At 38.0% G+C, this 9,993-nt stretch overlaps 1 pseudogene; it reads left to right on the top strand.

Moving 5' to 3' along the window:
* Positions 1-3,901: 3,901 nt before the first annotated feature.
* On the top strand, positions 3,902-4,833 carry LOC107155914 (annotated as a pseudogene).
* Positions 4,834-9,993: the final 5,160 nt, after the last annotated feature.

Here is a 9,993-nt window from a genome sequence, read left to right as displayed (position 1 = left end):
CTGAATTCATTTATTAGCTCTAATAGTTTCTTTGTAGAGCCTTTTGGGTCTGCTAGGTATAGAATCATATCATCTGCAAATAGTGATAATTTAAGTTCTTCTTTTCCTATTTTGATGCCTTTAATTTCTTTCGTCTGTCTAATTGCTCTGGCCAGTGTTTCGAGAACTATGTTGAACAGAAGTGGAGAGAGAGGGCATCCCTGTCTTGTTCCAGATTTTAGAGGGAATGCCTTCAGTTCTTCTCCATTCAGAATAATGCTAGCCTGAGGCTTAGCATATATAGCTTTTATGATGTTGAGGTAAGATCCTGTTATCCCCAGTTTTTCTACTGTTTTGAACATAAAGGGATGCTGTACTTTGTCGAATGCTTTTTCCGCATCTATCGAGATGATCATATGGTTCTTATTTTTAAGTCTATTGATGTGGTGAATAACATTTATTGATTTCCGTATATTGAACCAGCCTTGCATCCCAGGGATGAATCCTACTTGATCATGGTGTACAATTTTTTTGATATGTTTTTGTATCCGATTCGCCAGAATTTTATTGAGAAAAGTATATAAAATATACAACCCTTTCCTCATTAAGGGAAAAAAATCCTTTTCTTTTTTTTGTATTTTATGTGAAATTTATTCTGTTTCTACTGATTCATACTCCTTCATTTATATCCAGTTACTTAAATACTGAGATATGAGTTTAGGTATTATTCACACCTCATGTTTGATAAGAGGATAACAATGAAATAAACACTTATTTTGTGTAATATAAATATACAAATTCTTATTAGCATTAAGAAGAAATGCAAAAGTATGGCAGTCCGTATTCCTGAGGATTGTCCACATGGTCATTACTGGTGTTTATAACTATCCTATTTCTCTCCGCAGTCCATACTGCCTTGGTTCACAGTTGGTCATTGTTCCTAGTCAGGTGGGTGACCCAAACCTTCATCTCTGAAGGATCTGAGCCCTTTTCAGTGTGACCTGACTTGGGCTTTAGTTTCCTATTGCCCTCCATCACAGGACCTGGGAATTCGAAGAGGCACCGAGAAACTGTCCTATGTCACACTTGCTCTTCCTCTCTGTATTGTGTAGTAGCAACTCAGTTTCCCCTTCCTAGTCAGAATCAATCACTCCATGCCACAGAGTGACCTTCTTCTTCACCTGTTGATTCAGCTATAATGAGCATCCTAAAGTGGCAGTTGGGCAATTTCAACTCTCAGAAAATAGAATCACTTTGTGTCTGGGTAGAAGAATCTCTCTCTTTGTCGCTAAGAATTTTCTAAAGCAACAGAACTGAAAAGTGCAGGAACAAATAATGTTGGTGGGTCATAGACATCAATGTTATAGGGAGAGAACACACTCTCATTTCTATCCATTGAATGCTTGGGGTTTGATCCTATGAATTCTTGTTATGGGAGAAGCAGTACCATAAATTAGATGCAGATGTGGAGCATGTATCACACCCTGGAGGACATTTCCCCAGCAATGAGAGATGTTTCCAACTAGGTGTTGCTTGAAGCAGAGTCTTACAAGGGTATTTCACCATTCTATCAGATTCTACATTTTAGGAAGTTGGAGGACCATGCTAAGTATAACAAATCCCATGAACACAGGCCACATTTCACACTTGTTTGCTGTGAATCAATCTCCTTGATCAGGAGCAATACTGCGTGGAATAATCTTATGGCGAACAAAGCATTCTGTGAGTCCAGAGATGGTAGTTCTGTCAGCAGCACTTCAGGTGAGGAAGCAAAATCCATACCCAGAGTGAGTGTGCATTTCAGGGAAAAAAAGAGTGTCCTTTTTATGTTGAATGTGGTCCAATATCATCAATGTGCTATGGAGTGGCTGGCTGATCATCCCAGGGAATGGTGCGATGTTGGGAACTCAGATTGGTCTTTGCTTTTAGTAGTGAGTATTCAGCAGTGCTTCAGACAGATTGACCTTGGTGAGTGTACGTCCATCTTGCTGAATCCTGGAATAATCTTTACCCCTGATGCCATGTCCCGTTTGTTCATGGATCTATTGGGAAGATGCCAGGGCTGATTGAAGAAACAGGGGTTGATATCCAAAGTACTGGTTAACCCTTTTTTGGATAAGAAGATCTATCCGATGAGGGGTAGTAATGAGTATTTCTTTGTTGTTTCTGAAAGAATAACTGGACAAGGCTCCTCATCAGAGAAGTACCTGTTTATTAAGGAACAGCTTTCCACATTTATATAGTCAGGAGCCATTCAACAGTGCAGAGCATTGGCACAGGGCACTTTCTGATTGGTGGGTAAGGATCATGGTGGTCAGCAGGGCTCACCATTGGGCGGCTCTTCCCGCCAGTGTCTCAGGGCATGGGGAAGTTAGTACAGGAAGAGAAGCATGGTTGGCGCCATCTTTGGAGCCGGCGTGACTTCCTACAGTTTCCATAAGAATATTTTTCATTAAATCATCCAGAAAATTTTGAAGTTCCAGGATATTAAAGGGGACACATATATCAGAGTTATGAATATCTCCCCTAGGCGAAATAAAGAACTTTGGATTTTCTCCTGGAGAAAGGGTTAATGTGTTTGCCTTCATGATGGATGTATTGTATTTAGTTACACATGTATCATTTTTGTATTTGGGGGTTAACCTGACTGAAGGAGATATATATGTCTGCCAAATTGGCAGAAGATGGACTGTAGTGATTTTGTGATATGTGAGGTTGGCTAGGATGAACGACATTTCACCAAATTTCTTCTAATCCATCATATCTAGTTAAGGTGGGTCTTAGAGGAGCTTCCTGGGAGATTAGAGGGCAGAAGGGAAGCAGTCATCATGTAGTATTAATACGTTGTTGCTGGTCTGCTGGCTCACACCTCACTGGTATGGAGCAGTGGCTGGGCCTGCAGTTGCTCTACCTTCCCCAGGATTCTCCTTTAGGCTCTTGGAATTCTGGGCTAGGGGTGTGCATTCAGCTTCATTAGAAATCTGACCTAAATTTTCATGTGCCTGTATGAACATACCATATGGATCTCATCTGTATGTATATCCACAAGTAACTAATAAAAACTATAAATAAATAGCAGATCAGCAGAGTAGAGGAAGGGATCAGAGGAAGGGAGGAGGAGAGGGAAAAGGGAAGTATGGGGATAAGGGCCTATTTTATGCTTTTTAATTATGTTAAAAGAAACCCAAATATTTTGTAGAATTCAAAAGAGCCAATACAAACAAAACAAAACAAAACAAAACAAAAAAACCCAGTGCCTAATTCCATAGGCAAGCAGACCTGACTCTTTTTTGTTTGTTTTTTTGTTTTCTCTTGTGGGGTCACAGCTCATGCCTTTGGATTTAGTCTGTCTTTGTCTGTCCTGCTTTGTACTATATTCCCTTTCTACTGCTTGTCCTGTAGACTTAAAGTTACCACATCAGACTTAAACATGAAAGCAGTACACCAATTTCTTAACAACTTCTACAATGTCATAAGGCCAAAGTTCTGTAATGCAAAACTTAACAATTACATGATTAAATAGAAATGTCTTAGTGGTTCAGCTGCTCTTGTTAGAACCTGCCTGGTAAAATAAGAAACAAAATCTAACAACCATACAAACACAGACACACTCTAACACAAATCATACATATGATTACACACACATATGCCTATATTTAGTAAGAGGAGACATAAATTCTGGCCTTTAATAGAGGATTGGCATTTCAAATGACCATGATCATGATGACAATTTTAGGTTTCTCTTGTTTTGAAAAAATTGAATTTCAATAATTTCAGCTGCTGGATAATTACAAATAGAGAAAAATCTCTTCACAAATGTTTTATTGGATCAAAGTGCTTATCGCCTTGTACACAGGATCCCATATTTCTGGCATCAAAATTTGTCTCCACTCCCTGTTTCCCCAGGGACTGAGAAGGGAGCATGTGGCTGAGGAATCAGATGTCTCTTGCAGACTGCATCCTTGAAGGGCTCTTGGATGACTCCCCAACCCACCTTTTCCTTTTCTGCCTGACCATAGTGGTTGCACTGAGTGGCAACACCCTCATCCTCCTCCTCCTCATCTGTGTGGATCATGGGCTTCACATCCCCATGTACTTCCTGCTCAGCCAGCTCTCCCTCATGGACCTGATGCACATCTCCACAACCATCCCCAAGATGGCTACCAACTACCTGTTTGGCAGCAAGTCCATCTCCTTTGTGGGCTGTGCCACCAACACTTCCTCTATTTGTCTCTGGGTTGCGCTGAGTGTCTTCTGCTAGCTCTCATGTCCTATGACAGGTATGTTGCCATCTGTCATCCTCTGTGTTACACTGTGCTCATGAGCAGGAAGGTGGTACTGATGATGGCCCTCATGTAATGGTTGGGGGCATCTCTGAACTCCCTAATTCACACAGTCATCTTGATGCACTTTCTCTTCTGTGGATCTTGGAAAATACACCACTTCTACTTTGAGTATCCAGCTGTCGTGAAGTTGGTATATTTTGACATCACTATCTATGAGTCCACAGTGTACAGCAGCACCATCATGCTTCTCCTCCTCCCCATCATCCTGATTTTTACATCCTATGGCTTCATCCTGCACAGTGTCATTGAGATGCATTCAGCTGGGAGTAAGAGAAATGCCTTTGCCACTTGCAGCTCCCACCTCATTGTTGTCTTTCTCTGGTTTGGTGCCTGCATCTTCTCATACATGAGGCCCAGGTCCCAGCGCACTCCACTGCAAAACAAAGTTGGTTCTGTGTTCTATAGCATCATTACTCCCACTCTGAATCCTCTGATTTATCCTCTCTGAAATAAGGATGCAGCTAAGGCTCTGAGGTGAGTGTTGAGGAGAGATTTTATCTCCCAATGACTATACCTGTGTTTGTCCCAAATGTAGATGTTATTCTGGGTAAATCTCTAAGAACTTTCAAGAATCCAGATACCTGATGTTCTCTGACACCTCCAAGAATAAAGTAGTTTACATATAACTTCACTATTTTAACTTAGTTGCAGGAAATTAAGCAGCTTTGTATATGTGTCTACAGTCATTTAGAGTAGTAGAGAAATATCTTTAGAAATCCCATTGAAAGAAGACATATAATAGTCAGTGACACTAAAAATATTAAGATAAATATATAAGGACCTTTCTATTATTATTTATCACCAAGACGTATGTAAATCATGCCACCAGAGAGTATTTATGGAGTGTAAAATTAGAATTTGTTGCTAAATATCATAATCATGGGAAGTAAAGGGTATTTTGAAAGAAAGGGTAGATGATACAAAATTTATACTCATAGACCTTTATAGTTCCTTGAATCAGTTTTTATGAATTTATAAGAGAAGGAATAAAGAGATGAGGGTATGGAGAGGGGTGGAGAGAGTCCCAAGAAAACGAGAGAGGATGAGACTTCATGTTTGGCAATGAGGTGGTCCCCTCCTTTCCATCACACAACACATAGTACTGTGTAGAGGCACTGACCAAGCCCAGAGAAGGTCCAGCAACACTAGTAACTCAAGAGCAGCCTCAATCTATCTTCAATTCAATTTTTTTTATTCACAGAGCATATCAAGATATCCTTTGTTCTGACATACATCTTTCTTTAAGAACAGAGCATAAGTCTTTAGGGAGATTCAGATTCTAATTTACAAGCTTTTCTCTTGACATAATCTTTAGAACATTGGTTTTTCTGGCTGAAGCAATGATTCCCTGCTGAATTTCAGAGGAATCTGAAAAAATTAAACTAGCATACTTAAAAGTAGTAAATGAAGCACCCAAACCAGAAGGAATTAGAACAGGTAAATTTCAGAAAATAAAGCTGTATAAATATATGAAAATTACTTTTAACTTTGTATGTCTGGGATTCCTTCCATTTATTCTATAAGCTTTGTCAAGATTGGATAGTGAAAGAATATATACATCTGTTCGTTCAACAAAATATTTCATGAGCATCTATTCACTACCATGCCTGGGATAAAATCATGTAGGCTTGTGTTTTTTTTTTTAATTTAAATTTTATCAAGAGAGCTGGGGATGAGGCTCAGTGGTTGAGCACTTGCCTAGCAACTGTGAGGCCCTGAGTTCCCTGTTACCACAAAGAAAAAATTTTAAGTAAAATGGATGAATTAAAAAAAATTTAAACCAGAGTCAAACTCTCTGTAAAGCTAAATAAAGTGAACTTCATGGATGTTTGCTCAGGTTCCTTCATGCATGGGTTACACAGGAAACCCTGAGTAGGTTTTATAATTTGAAGTATATTAGTAGTCCTTCCCTTCTAAAAGAGTCCAGTCATGCCTCTTGATTGAACCCATGCAGTTTAAAGATGGACAAGACCTTCAGGGAAATTTTATGCTTTCCCCCTCCAAGGCTCCTCTTTGTCTTTACTTCCAAGAGAAGTGCAAATGAGGAAATTTTGAGTCCTACAGAGTTTTGAGGAGCACTTTTGCCCCATTCTGACCAAGGCATTCCTTTACTATCAGGGGTACCTCCAACAGAGTAATCTTCTGATCTCAGGAGAGGGAAGGGAAAACAATTGTCATGGAGATTGAGAAATTCCTGCTGGGAAAGACTAGGAGCTTGCAGAAAGTACCTACCCCATCCCAGGTGTACCAGAGACTTATTTTCTATCAGATTTAAGTTCCCTATATGTACATATGTAAAGCATAGCTACATGACTGCCCTGGATCCTCAAAGAAAATGAGAACCATATCTCTCTTCTCATTTCCTAAATGGAAAACTAACAGATGGGGGAGGATATGCATATTAAATTAACAATCCCTAGAAATAAGCCGTATAAGACCTTGCTTTTTATGACTCAGTGACAACTTTACATTTTTCACAGAAGAGATTCCACATTGTTCCATAAATGTAACAAATTACTATTTTAAAATTTCAAATAGTTTGCAAATATTTTCTGCATATTTAGAAACATGTGTTGCATGCACACACACACACACACACACACACAGAGAAATATCATTTGTAAAATTTTAAAATTAAAAAGAGCAAAAAAATGACAGCCATGGAATCTAATTCTAATTCAAGTCACTTCTTAAATATTTACAGAACGCTTGCCATGGGTGAGGTCCCCTTACAAGTCACCACTGGGAGTTTATGAAAGGAATAAATAAGGTGATGTGGTTAAGTGGGATGATGTACTAAGATATAGAAAAAATAGGCATCCAGGGGCTGTGGTTGTGTCTCAGTGATAGAGTGCTTGCATAGCCTGTTTGAGGCACTGGATTCAAATCTCAGCACCACATTTAGAAAACTAAATTTAAACCAGAGTCAACTGGTTTAAATTTAGTCCTACAAATGGGATGCTTTAATAACAAAATATTAACTTAGATGATGAAAACAGTTTGCAGTAACCAATAACAAAATGGGGGAGTGAATGAGTCTTGCATTAGATGGGGTCAACTCCTTGGAAGAGTTTGTATATTGAACTAGAATTTGAAGGATCAGAAGAGGGGGGAAATAAGAGTCAGAAAGAGTTATTACTGAAATGTAAAAAAAGTAGTTTTCTGTAACAGAACTCCTGGGGGTAAATCAGGATTACTCTGAACTGTATAAGTCCTTCATAATGTTAAGAAATTATTGATATCAGTGATTCTCAATTTTGTCTGAGAATGAGAACTGAAGAATACAAGATCAGTATACAAAAACAAACTGATATGTACTGTTTCTATACACTGTGATAAACAATCCAAAAGGGAAATTAAGAAATGAAGAAAATAGTTTAATTTATGATATCATTGAAAAGAACAAATACTTAGGAATCAAATTGACAAAAGTGCAAAACAGGTCTGTGCCTGTACCTCAGTTAGTAGAGTGCTAGCCTAGCATGTGTGAAGTAATGGGTTTGATCCTCAGTACTACATAAAAATAAAATATATTGTGTCCATCTATTATAAAAATATTTTTAGAAAACCAAAAAAGTGAAAAACAGGTACAATAATAACTATAAAACACTGTTGAAATAAATTAAAGAGGATCTACATGACTATCAAAAAACATGCCAGGTCCATGGATCAGAAAACTTAATATCAGCAAAATGGCAGTACTCTTGAAATCAATTTGCAAGTTTGAATGACCTTTGTAAGAGGATCTTAGCTGACTTTTTTGTAGAAATTGACAAATTGATTTAAAGGGACCCCCAAATAGCCATAATGATCTTGAAAATCAAGAATAAAGTGTAGGATTCACATTTCTTGATTTCAAAACTTAACATAAAGCAAAAATACATTTTTAGTGATAAAGCAAAATGGTAGAACTATTATAGAAAAGAGTTTTTGTGATTCTTTATTAAGTGAAACACAGAATTATTGGTCATGGCAGATGGGTAACATGTAGATAAATGGAATATGATTTGGAGTTCATAAAGAAACCCACCTGTCTATGACATGTGGAATTTTGAGAAAGGTGCCATTGCCACTGAATGGGGCAGACCCTCTTCAAAAAATGAAACTGGAACAAATGAATAGCTACATGCAAAACAATAAAGTGTTGTCCTTACCTGACTCTGTATGTAGAATTTAACTCAAAGTGGTTGAAATACCTAAGTATAAGAGTTAAAGCTATACAATTCTTGACAGGAAATTACAAAAACTGTGTAAGTCCATATGGCCTCAATGGAGTCTGAGATTTGATACTTAAAGCACAAACAATAAAAGGAAAACACATAAATCACACATCATTCAAATGGAAGTTTCCGTGACATGTTGAGTTTTTAACATTTTTATAAATAGCATCACATTGCATGCATTTTCTGTCAATTGCTTTTCTTTTATGAACTTTACAGCTTTGAGATTAATACATTTAAGATTTTGAAATCTAGTTCATCCATTTGAATGGTTGAGGTATATAGTAGCTTCCATGAAAGGAATAAATTGCAAAAAACTAAAAACTTTGTGCTTCAAAGGACAATATCAAGAAAGTGAAAAGACATCTATAGAATAGGACAAACCTGTTGTAAATCATAATCCAATAAGGATCTCTGTGAAGACTATATAAAAATTCTTAAGCCTCAAAATGAAAAGACAAATGCTTTGGGTATACATGGGCAAAAGACATGGATAGATTTTTTAAAAAAATATTTTTATTAGTTATGGATGGACCTTTATTTATTTGCTTATATGTGGTGCTGAGAATTGAACCCAGTGCCTCATACATGCCAGGCAAATGCTCTACCACTGAACCACAATCCCAGCCCATGGATAGATATTTCTTTAAAATAGTGGATCTGTCTTAACTTTCCTATGTACACAGATGAATATACCACAGTGAATCTCCACATCATGTACATCCACAAGACTGGGATTCTAATTAGAAAAAGATGTACTCTATTTTTGTATAAATATGTCAAAATATACTCTCCTGTCATGTACACCTAAACAGAACAAATAAAAAACTAACTAACATTGCTCAGTACTAGTAACCAATAGGAAGATACAAATCAAAACCAGACGAGATGCCATCTTACATCCACTACAATGTCTAAAATTAGAGGTGGAAACATAAAGTCTTAGAAAAGATGTGAAGTAATTGGAACTCTCATCCATTTTTGGTGAGAAAGCAAAATGGTACATGCCACAGTCTGGCTGGGCACAAAATCACGAGCCACCACACAGCTTGTAGATTCAAACAGCAACTCTTTATTCCCGAACTCACACCAGCCGTATACAGACACGTTCTGGGGAAATCCACGTTCTCCGCCCAAATCCACGTTCTCTCCCAAATTCACCTTCACTGGGCTTCTGTCTCCCAAAATATACTGTCTGAATCCCGTGAGAACTCAAGGGGAACTTAGGCAGCAGGATACACCCTATTCCCAGCAGGAATAATCTTAAACCTTAAACCTGGAACCTAAACTGGGAACGCCCTAAACCCGATTATGTTAAACCGGGAACACCCTAATCCGCCCTGGTCCTTGACAAGGTCAACTACATTCAATGTCACTGCAAAATGTCAGCAACATGGGGTACGCTGGCAAGGAAATTGTCATACCTACTTGGCTAATGGCTCCCAGCA

This window comes from Marmota marmota, unplaced genomic scaffold (genome assembly GCF_001458135.2).
Source record: "Marmota marmota marmota unplaced genomic scaffold, marMar, whole genome shotgun sequence".
Lineage (NCBI taxonomy): Eukaryota > Metazoa > Chordata > Mammalia > Rodentia > Sciuridae > Marmota > Marmota marmota.
The sequence above is the reverse complement of the archived record's forward strand: the minus strand, read 5'-3'. Positions and strand labels throughout refer to the sequence as shown.